This window comes from Coturnix japonica, unplaced genomic scaffold (assembly GCF_054131305.1).
Source record: "Coturnix japonica strain WE unplaced genomic scaffold, WE-NBRP24 Scf039, whole genome shotgun sequence".
NCBI lineage: Eukaryota > Metazoa > Chordata > Aves > Galliformes > Phasianidae > Coturnix > Coturnix japonica.
The window spans coordinates 1,632,097-1,648,694 of NW_028188942.1; the positions used below are offsets into that span (position 1 = coordinate 1,632,097).

At 44.3% G+C, this 16,598-nt stretch overlaps 1 long non-coding RNA gene across 2 annotated transcripts; it reads right to left on the reverse strand.

Annotated features, from left to right (window-relative positions):
- Nucleotides 1–11,937: 11,937 nt before the first annotated feature.
- On the reverse strand, nt 11,938–14,074 carry LOC146753172 (uncharacterized). Of its 2 annotated transcripts, none has more exons than XR_014940209.1 (4): nt 13,639–14,074; nt 13,258–13,363; nt 12,792–12,898; nt 11,938–12,343 (listed from the first exon to the last, which is right to left on the reverse strand). It is a non-coding gene; the product is annotated as an uncharacterized LOC146753172 (long non-coding RNA). The 2 variants fall into 2 exon arrangements; XR_014940208.1 differs by having other exon boundaries at nt 13,258–13,418.
- Between the last annotated feature and the right edge of the window lie 2,524 nt (nt 14,075–16,598).

Consider the following 16,598-nt stretch of genomic DNA (forward strand, 5'->3'; position numbering starts at 1 on the left):
TAGAAGCAGGATTACTGCTCAGTAGAATGAACTGGAGCTCCTTAGCATCTCTTACATCCAGGAGGGGTGTGATCAGACCCACCTCTCACCTTCAGGTGCACTTTCTGACACCTTGTCTGACTTCACTGTCACTGTGCCAGCATCCTCAGGCTTAACCTGCTTCATTGTCAGTGTGCAGCAATTGCCAACGTTCTTGATGTCATTGTAATTGTTGGTGTAAAGGAGGTTGCCATTCAGGAACCATTCCATGTCCTCGTCATCATGGGACAGCTCACAGGAGAAGACAGCAGAGCTCTCTTCTTCAATTTCCACATCCTGCAGGTGCTTCGTTACTTCTACATTGCGGGCTGTGGGGAAACAAGGTGAACTGTTACCACTGTTACTATAAAGCATACTGGGATGTGGTAGAATGGTTGGACTAGATGATCTTTGTGTAATCTTCTCAGTGAAGATTATACATTTATAAAGTTAGCAGGAGAGAACGGCAGAAATCAACCTCAAGAAGAGAAATCTGAGGTGAAATAGGATATGGAAGAGGCCACCCTCCCTGCTCATACCTTCAGCTGTCAGCGTGGCCTCAGTCTCTGGAATTCCTGCCTTGCACTTGTACACACCAGCATCATCGGGCTTCAGCTTCAGAATCTTGAGCTCTACTGAATGCTTATCCCTCTTGATCTTGTAGTTCTCAGAGGGCTCGATGGGTGTGTGGCCCTTGAACCATTTCACAACCTTTGGAGAAGGCCTGAAGTCACAGGACAGGATGACAGAATGATGTTCCAAAGCTGTCTTGTCCTCCAACTTCCTGGTGATTTGTATATGGTAATCTGCAAAGCAGGGGTGGAAGAGAATAAAGGATGAGGACAATTGGAAGAAGAGGAAAGTCTCTTGCGTCTATTCCATTCCATTTCATTTCATATTCACATCGGTTCTTTGAACCACTCTAAAGATAAAACAAACGATTGTCTATAGGGAATGCCATTGACAACATTTCTATGAAGTAATACTGTATATTATCTACCAAATGCAAGGTCCAGCTCTTGTTTTGTGCTTATTAAATTGCTCCCAGTCGACGCTTTTACTCAAATAAGTGTGAGTTGAAAATATAACAAGTGCTTTAGGATGTGAATGGATAATCTTACACTGGGGACAACAGCGGACAAAAAGCCTGCAAGTTTCTTTCAGATGAAATCAATGACAAATGGCATCAAACTTATGTGCTACCAAACTTTAACTTGTCTAGTTCTGAAATACAATTAATTTCACCTGATTTGACTTCTTTACTATAGCCAAGGACAAAACCTCAGCTCTGTAGATCTGAATAGTAAGCACATCACAGCTATTCAAACAGATCTTTTACTGAGATGCAGCTGTCTCATTTAGTGTCCAACGACTTTGAACTGGAAATGGAGCAGACCCTCCAGACACACACACAATATTTCAAAGACCCCAGTGAAGGAAGGCTGTAAGTTAATTAATTCTTCATCTTCATTATGTAAACCAAGCCAGGATATGTTACCTCTGATGAGCAGACTGGCTGTGGATTTTGATTTGCCTACTGAGAACTGAATGGTGCCTGTCATATCAGTGGTGGTTTTCGGTATGGTCAGCTGGTGGATGGTGCCTTCTTACTGCATAATCAAGTTTCTGCCAGCCTGTAAGACTTCCCCACGTAGATACCACTTGGGAGGTTTCACAGATGGAATGGATATCTCGCATTCAAATTTGGCTTCTTCAGGCTCAGTCACATCCTCATAACACAGCTCCTTTACTAGATTAATGGATTGCTCTTTAAGAAGGATGGAACAAGAGAAAGCAGAGATTTAGAAGGAATGTAAAATACCCTTACATTATCACCCTACTTACTCACGTCAGCATTACTGCACATGAACACTACACCTATCAGCTCAAAATGCCTTAAAACGTCATTAAAAATAATAGAAAGAAAGAAATGTTGTTAAGAAGTCAGACAATAAGACTGACAACCTGAAGAGAGCCCAGATCTTCTGATTCCCAGTCCAACATCCAAATCAAACCATGACCTTCCCATACCGCTATCAAAATCCTCGCATTACGAAATGGAAAAGAGGTTCAATGAAACATGGACATTGATAATTACTTTGGTTAAATACAGCAACTTAGCTCTGAACAACAAGTTTTCACCTAGTAAAGGTCTCTGTAGCTCAAATGTAATGACTCTACTTAGGAGAAATTCATTTTCCAGGAAGTTCTTGCCCTTATAATGGTAACAGTGGCAAAGCTGGGGACTGAACTCTTGAGTAGTATGCTAACTCAAATGTCTCCCTTTTCTTTATCACACTTAACATCATATATATACCTAACATTGTATATATTAAAAAAAAACAACCCTGTGCTCTTTTCAAACATACAGAGAAAATGAAGAAAAAGTCAAGCTATGTTTTTATCCCTCAACGTTCAAACACAAATCTGAAGTCTAGAGGTAGAAAATCAACCACCTAAGAAAATAATCTGTTTTACTTAGCAAAAGTAAATCCCAAAAGACAAGCTGCATATTTTGTGGGCAGAAAGGTAGGTAGGTAGGAGTTTTTATTTCTGTGAAAGGTTCTGGTGGTGTTTAACCTCCTTGACATTAAAGCAAAAGTTGTTGGCTGGTTTATAACATAAGATAATTTAAGCAAAATCGTCATCAGAAGCATAATTACCTTTCACTGTAAGATGGGCACGAGATTCTGCTACAGATTTTATTTCTGCTGCATCCTTGACTTGGACACGTGTGTAAGTCAGCAAGTAGGTCTTTCCTGAAGCAGAGAACCACAGAGTCACTAAGGCTGGAAAAGACCACTAAGGTCATCTAGTCCAACCACCAACTCATCCCTACCAAACTGTGCTCTTGAGAGCAAACCCACACCTACACTTGGCTTCCTTGAGCAAAGAGCTCTGAGGCACATGGCCAGGCTGAGCATCATCCATCTGGTTTCACAGCATCACTGCCTGTTCTCTCATGTCAATGAAACCACCCATTCCCCCACGTCCACATCCCCACCAAAGCGTAATCTAAACATGGCTTCTACAAGGACTGACCGAATGCGGCCACCGTCACCATTAAAGTACCTGAGACAGAAGGATCACACTCACTGTCAGACAAAACCTCTTTGGAGAGGTGAACTGACTGCCCTGGTCACCCCCACTTTGGAAATAACTGCACTCATTTCCTACCTGCTCCCGGCAGTGTGGGATGGTGGGATAGCATCACACTTCCCACACTAAGCATCCCACCTGTCACTTATTCCACCCTAACCTCAGTCCCAAAACAAAAGGGGAACTCCCTTCTGAACCCTCTTCACTTCATTTCAGATGTCTTATATGCTTGATCTCCAACCCACCCCCCACTCAGGAGAAAGATCTCCCTCTTACGCCCTACCATCTTGCCGCATTCTGATGTTGTCATCAGCCTTCAGCTTGTTGTCATCTTTGTACCACTGGCTCTGAACCTCATCGTGTGAAATCTCACAGACAAAAGATGCACTCCCATATTCATTCACTTCCACATCTTCCAGTGCTTTAACAATCTTGATATCTCCAGCTGTGAAACAGTAGAGATATATTTGTCAGGGTATTTCCAGAACTGAGTGCAGCATCTTTTCCTTACACATATTTGCTTGGAAAATAAGTAGGATTATGTTTTATTCTAAACCATCATCAATTCCTGAGTCATTTCTCTCTTCAACACAGTCAATGCATTATTGCCCTTGAACTTAAAGATAGACTTACTAGCTACAATGGAGCTCCCTGCAAAGAGTCTTCATGGAAACCAGAATCTTATTTATTCTAAAACCTTCCAAGCAAAATTAAGGGTAGAAAAACAATAGGATGGAATGAATCTTTAAGGTCATTTAGTTCCAGTCCCCCTGCTATAGGCAGGGACACCTCCCTCCACACCAATTCTCCTCCTCAGGGTCAAGGCTTCTCTCAAATCATTCTCCTCTAAGCCTGTGCCTGTGCTTGGGATTGCCCTGAACCAGGTGCAGGGCCTTGTACTTGGCCACACTCAAGTTCATGAGGCTGCCAAGGGCCCACCTCTCCAGCCTGTCCAGGTCCCTCTGGGTAGCATCCCTTCCCTCTAGCACATCAACAGCACCGCTCAGCTTGGTGTCATCTGCAAACTTGCTGAGGCTGCATTTGATTCCACTGGCCATGTTGCCTACAAAAATGTTAAATAACACTGGTCCCAACAACCACCCTCCACCTGGACACTGAGCTATTGACTGCAGCTCTCCGAGTGTGACCATCCAGACAGTTCCCTATCCTGCAACTGGTCCATCCATCAAAACCATTTTTCTCCAGTTTGGTGACCAGGATGTCATGCAGGACGGGATCAAATGCTCTGCACAAGTCCAAGTAGATGATGTCAGTTGCTCTCCCATTATCCACTGATGCTGTTACTCCATCATGAAAGGCCACCAAGTTTGTCAGGCATGGCTTGACCTTGATGAAGCCATATTGGTTACCACCAATCACCTCATCTTTATTTTCCAAACAACAAACCTGTCTGAACCATTGGCTTCTCTGCATGCTCATCATTAGTCTCTCCTTAGCTTGTGTGCCCACAACGTATGGGGAATGTCAGCCACAAATCTTACCTAGGGGACGTCTTTGCTTCAAAATCCCTTGAACATCACACAATCCCTTTTAAATCTCCAGGTCTGCACTTATTTATGTCAGAATCAGACCATATTTCTGTGCTGCTATTTCCCTTTCATTCTGAAGGGCTCGGATACAACTTGGATTAACCTCAGTAGCAGAGTTCCTGCATAAAACAGCCAGTACTGAAACAGCAACTCAACTTGGTTGCAGACTGAGAGAGAAAATGAGAGTTCACCACTTGTGAATAATGAGACTTCTCTTATCTCCCTGGGAAGTAATGCCCCCTTTTTTACTTTGATGGAGCTCTTTCCCATCCTAGAAGGGAAAATATCAAGTCAGATCTCCATGAGTCCTTCCATCTCTGCACTGAGCAAAGGCAGCCTTCAGATCTATGCTTAATTCACCCACTCCCCTAGAATTAATTGAACTGTGCTTACTGGAACATATGCTGAAGCTTAAGCACAGTGCAGTGTTTTCAACATGTAGGAATGGCTATAGAAAATTCAGAAATTCTGGCTGACCTATGACAGCTTAAAGCACTGCGGAGGACTGTTAACAAGCCCGTTTGGACATCACCTTGAATAAATGACGTTATCCCCAAGTAAGGGAAGGAACAGCTGAGCACCGGGGAGGTACACAAAGTGCCAGAGCAAATTCTCACACTGTCAGGTGCAAAGAAAACTCAGATTTCACCCTAAAACCCAGTTCACAACAAGGCTACAAAATCCTGGCTGACAATTTCTGTGTTAGAGTTGAAGCTCAAGACTGTACTCCAACCAACAATATTTTGTACAGCAAGACCTCAGGAGTTCACAAGAAACCAAAAACAAACTTCCATTTCAACTTGATATATGAACTCAGGACATAATAACAAAGAGTGCTGATCTGGGCAAGTAAAAGACCATAGAGAAAAGAGAGCAGTGCAAAAGCTATCAGGCAAAAGCTCAAACTCTCATCCCTTGGAAGTGAAATTAAAGGCTCTCATTCATTTCCAGAGAAGTCAGAAAGGAAAATACCATTACATGCCATACCTTGAACCACTTGATGTCCACCTTGGGCCTGGACAGCTCACACTCAAATGTGACCTTGTCCTTCTGAGTGACGCTAATGTCTGCCAATGGTTTGCTGATTTACAAAGGCAATTCTGAGAAGTAGAAAGAAGGATGTGTATTTAGTTGGGAATGAGGTCTCTAGGAGCATCTGGCAGAAGGAATAATGAAAGGCAGTGCCTACTCTCCATGCTTACTAGAACTTGAAATTAACAACAATAAAACCTGCTGTTTTGAGCCCATTATCATTACTTGTGCTAGGGACAATCATGTTACAACAATCCTCTTCATATTGGAGGGATATTCTGGTGGCAATGGCCCAGTGCATAACATTCTTTGCAGCTGGAAGGAAAGCTGGTTCTGCTGTTCAAGTAATCTGGGACAGGAGCAGATAATCACACCTTGCACCAACCAATACCTGTCACAGTGAGCCTCCCTGATGAATTCATGCCTTCTGCTTTAAAGGAAATGAGTCCTGCATCTTCAAGGGTCACAGAAGAAAGTGTCAAGGAATGTTTCTTCCCCTGGACACCCATCGTGATATTTGGTGCAGGCTTCAGCCACACGCTGTCCTTCTGCCAAGTCCCTTCCACATCCTCATGGGACACCTCCACCGAAAAGGTGACAGTTCCCTTCTCAGGGAATTCCAGGGGCTGCAGATCTTTCACCAGCTTCATCTGCCGCACTGAAAGACAACGGGGACAGGTTGGAGATCTCACACCAGCAGCTGAGAAATAGAATCACAAAAGGAATCAGAGAAAGGTGTAGGTTGGAAGGGACCTTTGAGATCATCCAGATCCAACCCCCCTCTGCCTTAGGCAGGGATGCTTCCCATTAGACCAGATTGCACAAAGCCCCATCCAGCCTGGCCTTGAATGCTTGAATAGCATCAGGACATCCAAAACAAGTTACTTCCCTCTTCCTCTCCCAGGTACAGTATCTGCCAATTAAGCAACAGCCTTTGCAAAGAAGAAAACTTGTTCATAACCAGGTCCATGGGTGCTCTTAAATGGATCCTTCCAGATGGAAAAAACATTTCAGGTGGCCTCCTAGATTCTACCCCTTTTTGTGTTGCACACAAGACTGAAAAAAAATTACTTTTGCAAAGTTCTTCTTGTCATAAGGAAACAAACATTTGGGGAATGGCAGAATGGGGTAAAATTTACCGTCACGTCAAGGAAGTTGAAATATCACTCACATGTTCTTGGTGTGGTTTCTGCTATAATTATTTGGACTAATTAAGCTTTTCCCTGACGAAAGCCTAGAAGTATATCACAAGAAGGACCAACTTACCCATGACCTTTCATTTGTCTTACTCAAGCATCTCCTCCTGACCATAACTGCCAATCAAATATTCAGCCAGACTACAGGTTTGAGCAGCTGGGTTGTTTCTAGGATCTCCTGCAATCTCAAGCTTGGAACACTCACTTGTCTTTTGACTAAGTGTCTTTTACAGTGCACTAAAACAACAGGTTTTCACATGGCTATTCCTCATTTACCTTGCTCTGAACTCATTCTCAAACCATGCGGGATCAGTCCAGGGAGAAGGGGAGGAGAGGGGAAGGGAAAGGGGAAGTCCACTGTCCTCTAAAATCAGGCTTCTTAGCCTAAAGCTCAACAGCAAATAGCAGTCCACTTCCCCACAATGCTATACTCCAAGCATTTAAAGAACATCAGCTGACCTCATTATGAGCTCTAACATAGCCAAAGGAATTCATATATTCAAATATTCTCTTGAGTGATGAGAAATATGGAGCATAACTTCAGACTTCTGCTGTTAAACTCTCACTTCTATCATAAACCAGGGTAAGAGTTCAATGCTGTTTTAGATGGAAGACTCATACTTTAAATAACTCAGCTCATTACGGCTTGGATTCCCTACTACAATTAGCTAAATTCCAGTTTGGATCATGCTTCACCTTGGATCACTTAGGGATTCAGCCACTTAATGGTACTAACTCAGTTTGTCTACAGATAAGCTGTTTTCTATAGCAACAATAAGCTGTGATTGCAACTGGATGTCAGGAGAGCACAAATCCCGCAGTTATCCTGCACCAACATCCTCTCCTTCCATCAGAACAGCAAGTTTTTAAACCAGACTCATGCAAGCTTGCATGACACACCTTGTGCAAAACTGTTGGCAGCCATCAGGACAGCCAGTTGCTTCCTGTATAGACACTGTTCCATCAGTTTGGGTTTTTTGCCTCGCTAGAACAACATCCAGTGGTGAAAACTCACACAACTGAAACAACCACACTGATATACCACAGTCACTGGAGGTGCTCAAGAGCCACGGCTATGTGGCACTGGGGACGTGGTTAGTAAGTACAGTGAGGGTGGGCAGGGGTTGGACTCAGCTATCTCAGTGGTCTTTTCCAGCCTTGGGTGCAACTTGTAAGAGGGAATGAAGCAGCAAACTGCACAGCACTGAGCTGCATTCTTCCGACACGTGGTATCAATGAAGTGCTGTATTTCCCTATCTTCTCTGGAACTATTATTCATCTAACCTAACTGAAACAGTAAGCCTGAACCTAGATATAAATCAGGATCATAGTCACCCGTGGTTCACTCTATATTCAGAAAGACACTCTAGAGGGTAATTCAGTGCATCTAGAAATTAAAGTAGTCTCTGAAGGTCTATGTATTTTCCAATGTCTGTTGGCCGCAGAAGGATGTGAAGTGATGGACATGGCCCAACGATCAGCACTGACAGTCAGCTGCAAGTTAATATCTGTGGGTTGTTTGGTTTGTTTGCTTGTCTGTTTTATTTCCTACAACCATTCAGTTTGGAGAAAAGATGAGCAACTGCCAATAGAAGTGATAAGTGCACATTTTGGGACACAGAAGCAGAATTTTGTGACAACTGTCAGCCCAGAATATGTTGATGATGAAGTTGTCCTAACAGTGCATGCCAGTGATTTGACAAACCCTGCTCGGTATGACACAGTTTGTCTTCAATTTTTGGTATCTTTGATTCCCAGTTGGCTCTTAGGCAAAAAAAAAAAAAGCCACCCAAACAACCTAGTCCTCATCTCATCCTTCCCATCCAGCTGCTGCCTCACAGAAGGTGTAAAATAAAAACTCTCTTGGACTAGCAGAGAGATTTACAATGGAGTAACTTAAGTAAGGATGGGAGACTGAAGGTGTTGGGGAAGACATCCAGGCTTTAGCTACAGGGCATGCATGCAGAATCACAAAACAAAGGCCAGTCAGAGAAATCAGAGCTTCGTCAGAATTAATGGGGTTGTTTCTACATGCCCACCCTATCTGCCAGTGTAAAACCTTCCAGTGAAAAAAAAGAAAGCTACAGATGGGTGGGGAGAATTGTTGGTGAAATTATTTGTGATATTTTTTGCTAATAATATGCTTAAAATCCTGGAGCAAGACTTAAAGTTAAGCAACTCACTCTATGTAAGTAGACTTACAGAAGGGAACCATAAAGCTTATGGAAGGGAACTGTCAAGCTAATCCACAGCTAAAACAGAGTAGAGACGAATTGCAGGAGCTTGTTTACTTTGCAGAAGTGTGAGCTTTAACCACTGCTGAGCTCCTAGTACAAAAGTCTGAACCAATGCAACAAACCAACCCGTCCATGTGGTACGAAAGAATGTACTGACACCACCCGAACACAAAATTCTATGGCTGAAAATACCCGCAAAAATCATCCAGCCCTTCTCCATTGCTCCAGGACATGCTCAGCTCTTTGTGTCCCAGATAGTTCACTAACCTTTTCTGAATCCCACAGTGAAGGCTTCAAAGCCCCTCCAAATGACTTATCCAGTCATCCAGCCATTAAAAAGCTTTTCTGTTGTAGAACTTGCATCTTTGTCATTGCAATTGAAGTCCCTTATTTCTGCACAGAGAACAGATTGTTTGCTTCCACTTTATAAGAGCCTTTTATATACTCAAAGCCTGCTATCATATTATATATGAGCACCTTCAAAGAACCAACAGAGTCAATGATTTCATTGGAAGCATCAGATTTTATGACTCGCAGGAAGTGATCACCATAACTCACACTCACATCCCCTGCCTGTAGGTTGTATCTACAAAGATGCAAGAAGAAAAGAGGCAAAGAAGGGGTAAAATAAATCCCATCTTACATTTGGGATGCTTAATTCCAGCCTTGAAGGCTGATTTGCCCACTTAACAGCTGTGCTCTTCAGAAGCAGTTGTTCCACAGTTATTTAGAGAGAAAGACAGGTTTTGTACTTGGTTGTTAACACAAAGAACAGCATAAACACACAAATGAACTCAGCTTTGCAGTGTTGTAATGGCTGATGAGGAAACCCAAGGATCCTTCCACACTGTCAGCCTCCATTTCCAGAGACATACCTTTGGGGGTGATGCTAATGCTGCTCTTGTCATCTCTGGACTCACACAAGTACTCTCCCTCATCCTCAGCCCGGATCCCTCTTATTGTCAGGGTTCTTCTGACCCCTTCCTCATCAATCTGGAAACGTTTGCTGGGTTTGATCTCAACTGCATTCCTGCGCCACACCACCTTCCCTTTGGCATGGCTCACTTCACAGCTTAAAGTGACACTGCCTCCAATCTCAGCATTAACAGCTTCGAGCTTCTTGGTGAACTTCACTGGTATTTCTAAGATGCAGAGGAAAGAAAAGAACTATGAGAATGCAGAAGTTAACAAACGTGTTCTACAAAACCAAATGAAAAACCCCATGAACAGACACACTCGGGGATCATGGCAGGCTGAAAGAAATCCAAAAGATAGAAATCTGGAGATATTATCAGCATGGAATTATATTATCATTCTATTTCTGCAATGTAAGAACAGCGCCTTAAAGAGACTTAAAGACTACCTTCCAGTGTCTCTAATCTTCTACCTAATGAGATGTGTGGTGGTTTTTTGCTGCTATTGTCGGTTGGTTGGGATTGTCTCTTGTTGCTGCTTTTATTGTTCTGTTTTTTAGCATCAGAGTCTAATTTGCCTGACTACCATTAAAAATCTGTACAGATGGAAGAACCCCAGCAGCCACAGTTGTATTTCATGTCACTGGAGACACAGCCAATGGAATCAGACATCTGGGAATGTGACACATTCAACCTGTTGACATGACCTGCTAGCAACCACTCCCATGCAGTAACAGCCAAAGGGAGCTGGTGGGGTGCATGCCAGCTGCAGATTTCTCCAGTGTGGGTGTCTGAAGGGACACAAACCCCATTCTACATCCTCCTCATCAGCTCTGACATGCTTAGCAGAGTCAGGAAGAGCTGAGGCTCTGAACACAACCTACCAACTGCTTTAGGAAGAGATAGAAACTGGGTGATGACAGTGAAGAGCAAACACCAGAAAAGAACCCATCATAGTCCCTGAGCTCTCAAGTGGCCAGCAGAGGACAAACTTGGATCTCTGGAGGCAAGAAGGTCTTTTCTGGTCTATGCTGGGGATGCTACAGCAGCTGCAACAGCAAATCAAGAGTAAAGGTTGGAACAGCTTGTAGAATAGGCCAATCTTCTTCACTTCATCCTCCCATAAGAAAAGAGCAGCTGTAAAAAAGGACACAACTTGCAGGCTTCTACCTCCTTATCTTTCACTTCTAACTGAGAAGTATTAATATGCTGAGTATGGCCTAAGTAAGGCATATTTTCTATTCATTCTACTCCCAATCTCTTGGCCTCTTCATCTTGTACAACACTTTGCCACAGAACTGGGCAGTTCTGGGACACACAGCAGCAGAGGGGATTGTCTTAATCACCTTCCTCCCTATCTCTTTCTCTGCTCTTCAGAACATCCCATGCCTGCTTTCAGCTTCTGCTCACTGACACAGATCAGGTGATGAGGCATGCAAAGATGAACAAAATCTATATAGAAGTTCCTTAGTCAAAAATATTCCACAGCCACATTTTCACCTCACTACCACTACATTAAAAAGGAGAATCCAATTAGTGGTGTGGGTCATTGATGTTGTTCCAGGGGGAATTGTGGCTGTTCCATGCCCACAGGGTAGAAGACAGACAGTCTTCCTCTAAGCCACATAAACAGCTGCTTAGTGCTCCCAAAGCCAATATCAGCTCTTCTGTTGAAACAAAGTGTCAAATCTAGGCAAGAAAGAACCGAGGAACTGAAGGAACAAAAAGGGTCCTTGAACACCAGTCCCATGGTTGCAAGTCACTATGCAAACATATTGAACCCAAAAGAACATCTGTCCTGCAGGCAACCAAAACCTGAGTTCCTTTTGCTTAAGACCCACTGTGAAACATCAAAACACATAAACATGTGATAGTCAAACCACTGGCTGCCTTTTCATGACACAGAACAGTACTCCTGGCTTCCTGATGGAAGGTTGGGAACATGCAGCCAAAGGGACAGGATCAAAGGCCTCCCTGAAATCTAGAAAGATTACATCCTTTTCCTTCATACACTGAGTCGGTGGCCTTATCATAGAACAAGATTTGATGACCAAGACCGGTTGCACACATGCTCCCTCACCGATGTTTAGGCCACCAGACTGTTTACCCGGGCAGAGCTTCAGCACACAGAGGCATTTTGACCTGAACCTTGTGCTGAACTCTAAAACTTACCCCCAGGCTTCCTGACTGTGTGGTACTGGCACGTCCTGTTTGGGATGGAATTCTCAAGGGAATGTGCTTGCCACGAGCCTTCTTAGACTGAAGCAAGAGATAGGTTGCCACAACTGGTCGTAATTCTGCTAGAAAACAAGAGGATGTAGATCTCTTCAGAAACATTGTCAGTACAAAGAAAATTTCTGCATGTCTGCCATATTTTCCCCTTGATGTGCAACCTTCACATCTGATCACATTAGGGTAGTTTCAGGCCTCAGCTGATTCACACAATATGTCTGAGATAAAGAAGCAGACTATTCTCATTTTTGCTTGAAAGTTAGTGTATTGTACAATTGCTGGAAGTGAAATCTAAAGCTGGTGCCAGAATCTCTCTACTGAAGTGAATGGCAAAGCTCCTACTAATTCAGTTTGCACAGCATTTCAGCTGGACTCCCATTTCTGGGGGCAAGTTTCAGCCCAGCTCCAAGGAGCATCGACATTCAGCTGGACTTTCAGCAGCTTTTTGACTACTATGAGAACCGTGGGTACAATGCTTGACAGACTCAGTGTAGTATAATAAGCTTGAATTACTTATCAGGCATTAGAAGTCCTTTGAATTAAGACTGTGATAATATCACAGACTTGAACTAAAGAACTTTTTCCCCTTGTAGGTCGATCGTTCTCTTTATTCCCTGTACCTAAAAAAGAAGTAACAGTGACTCCACAATTGATCTTGCCTAGATAAAACTTACATTTTACATCTAGTCTTACTAAGGTTATATGGAAATCTTAACAATCCTTCAAATTCTACCACTTTCTATTTAACAGAAAGACAACTCAATTTCAAGAGACAACTTTCAGATTCAGGTTAAAGCCAGAGTACCCATCATGTTTTAAATCTCTTCTACAGCTTGGAATGTCATTATTGACATTTATACAGCATCTCTAGAAGCACTCAGTTCAGCTTTTCTCATTTCTTTTCTAAAGTTACTGGAATTAATTTATTTCCTGAAGTATTTGTGAACTGTAATTCCCCAAATTTGCTTGGTTGTGTTACCTGATGTGTTGATATTTTCCACCTATCAGTGAATCATTTCAAAGCAGGGAGTTAAGCCAGCATGTGACGTCTGCTGTTCATCCATCAGTTTCTGTTTTGAGTCTGCCTGGACTTCCAGAGATTCATAAGGATTTCAGCATGGTAAAAAAATAACAAAAAGGCTGAGAAAACACAATTAAAGGAGAAAAAAGGAATAAATGTGAACTTCAGAAATGCAGTTATTAGGTAGACTGTGAAGTTCTGCAGTGGTAACTTACCTCTGAAAGGTGTGAAATATTTCATGTTTGAGAATAAGTGAGTGTTAGAGTCTGTTAATACAGTAAGGTTATTTACTGTAGGAGTGGGCTTAAATACAGAGAATTACTGACATACGTTTATTACCTCTGATGTTAATGCTGATCTACTCTCTCTTCTCTTGTTGTGAAACACAGAAAGCTGTTACACAGTCTTCATCAAGGTGTCCCAGCTGCAAGAATAAGACCTATACTGAGGAAACAGCTTTCAAGTCATCTCACAGCCCAATCTCACCGTGGTAGTGTTCTGCTGTGCAGCAGTCAATAATTAGCCATGATTTCAGATTCTTTTTTAAATAGTGTTATGGCTACATATTACAAGGAGTAAACAGAAAGAGTCATCCAACTTCAGCAACTAGTCCCTCTGTGGCAACAGGTCCTGAGTTCTGAATTCAAGTACAAAAGCCTGTCAGCAGATGAGACCTTTTACTAGAGCAGAAGTGACGCTTCTATCTCTTCTTGATTCCTAGTTCCATGGCGTGCACAGCATGCTGTGCTGCATGCACAGCACAGCTGTTCTTCAGAGCAACAGTGGTACCCAGTGACCAACAGCAGCCATTGTCTGCAAATACCCAGCAACTTCCCAGGATCTGCAGCAACAATCTCCCCACACACTCCACTTCACAGAATCACAGAATCACAGAATCACAGAATTACCCGGGTTGGAAGGGACCTCAAGGATCATGTAGTTCCAACCCCCCTGCCTAGCAGGGCCACCAAACATACACATTTACTAGATCAGGTTGCCCAGGGCCCCGTCCAACCTGGTCTTGAACACCTCCAAGGACGGGGCATCCACAACCTCACTGGGCAGCCTGTTCCAGGACCTAACCACCCTTCTAGTAAAGAACTTTCCCCTAACATCCAACCTAAATCTTCCCTCCTTCAACTTAAAACCATTTCCCCTAGTCCTGCTATTATCAGCCCTTTCGAAGAGTTTACTCCCCTCCTGGGAGTAAGTTCCCTTCAGGTATTGAAAGGCTGCAATGAGGTCACCTCGCAACCTTCTCTTCTCCAGGCTGAACAAACCCAACTCCCTCAGCCTGTCCTCATAGGGGAGGTGCTCCAGCCCCCTGATCATCTTTGTGGCCCTCCTCTGGACCCTTTCCAAAATCTCCATATCTTTTTTGTACTGAGGGCTCCACACCTGGACACAGTACTCCAGATGGGGCCTCACAAGAGCAGAGTAGAGAGGGACGATCACCTCCCTATCCCTGCTGACCACCCCTCTCCTGATGGAGCCCAGGATCCCATTTGCTTTCCGGGCTGCCAGAGCGCACTGCTGGCTCATGTTAAGTTTCTCATCTATCAGGACCCCTAGGTCTTTTTCAGCCGAGCTGCTCTCAAGGACAACTCCTCCCAGCCTGTACAGGTGCCTGGGGTTCTTCCGGCCCAAGTGCAAAACCTTGCACTTTGCCGTGTTGAACCTCATTAGGTTCACCCGAGCCCAGCTTTCCAGCCTGTCAAGGTCCCTCTGAATGGCATCTGTTCCCTCCACCGTATCGACTGCACCACTCAGCTTGGTGTCATCAGCAAACTTGCTGAGGGTGCACTCCATTCCCTCATCGATGTCATTAATAAAGATGTTAAAGAGCACCGGTCCCAAGACAGACCCTTGAGGGACGCCGCTCGTTACCGGCCTCCACCTGGACATAGAGCCATTGACCACCACCCTCTGTCTGCGGCCTTTCAACCAATTGCTTATCCATCTAGTTGTCCACCCATCAAATCCACCTCCCTCCAATTTGGAGATGAGGATGTGATGGGGGACCATGTCAAAGGCCTTGCTCAGGTCCAGGTAAATGACATCGGTCGCCTTCCCTTCATCCACCAACGCCGTCACTCCATCATAGAAGGCCACAAGATTAGTTAAGCATGACCTTCCCCTGGTGAAGCCATGCTGGCTGTCTCGGATCACATGCTTGTTCTTTATGTGATCAAGCATGTTGTCCAGGAGGATCTGTTCCATAATCTTCCCAGGCACAGAGGTGAGACTCACCGGCCTGTAGTTACCCGGGTCGTCCCTACTCCCCTTCTTGTAAATGGGAGTGACGTGACCCTTCCTCCAATCATCCGGGACCTCACCTGACAGCCACGACTTCTCAAATATGATGGAGAGCGGCTCAGCAACCACCTCAGCCAGCTCCTTCAGGACCCTGGGATGCACGCCATCTGGCCCCATAGACTTATACTCATTCAGTCTAAGGAGGCACTCTCGGACTTGCTCTACCCTTACAGTGGGGAGGGATTTACCTCCTTGGTCCCCACATGGAGGTATGGGGGTGCAAGACTTAGGGACGTGAAAAAGACTAGAATCCTGGCCACCAGTGAAGACCGAGGTGAAGAACTCATTCAGCACCTCAGCTTTCTCTTCATCTGTTGAAGCCATTTCTCCTTTTAAATTTACCAGAGTAGGCACGTCCATTTTGGCCTGTCTCTTCTGGCCAATGTACCTGTAGAAGGTTTTCTTGTTGTTTTTCACATCCCTCGCCAAGTTCAGTTCTGCCTGCGCCTTGGCTTTCCTGATCCCACATCTGCAAGTTCGGACGGCATCCCTGTATTCTTCCCGGGTGACACAGCCTTGTTTCCAGAGCTTGTACACCCCTTTCTTCACCCTCAGTTCTCTTAGCAGGTCCTTGCTGAGCCATGCCGGTTTTCTACCTCTCCTGCCCACTTTCTTAATCAGGGGAATGGAGACCTCTTGTGCTGCCAGGAGGGCATCCTTGAACAGTAGCCAGCTCTCCTCAACGTCCTTATCTTTGAGGGCAGCGCGCCAGGGGATCTTGGCCAGCATTCCATTGAGTAGCTTGAAGTCTGCTCTTCTAAAGTTGAGCATCCTGGTCCTGCTCTTTGCCAGGCCCACATCGCTTGAGATCACAAACTCAACCAGGGCATGATCGCTGGAGCCCAGGCAGCCTCCAACCTTGACGCCTTTGATGATCTCCTCAGCGTTGGTGAGCAGCAGGTCCAGCAACGCTTGACCTCTGGTCGGTCTGTCCAATACCTGAACCAGAAAGCTATCATCAATGGATTCCAAGAGCCTTCTGG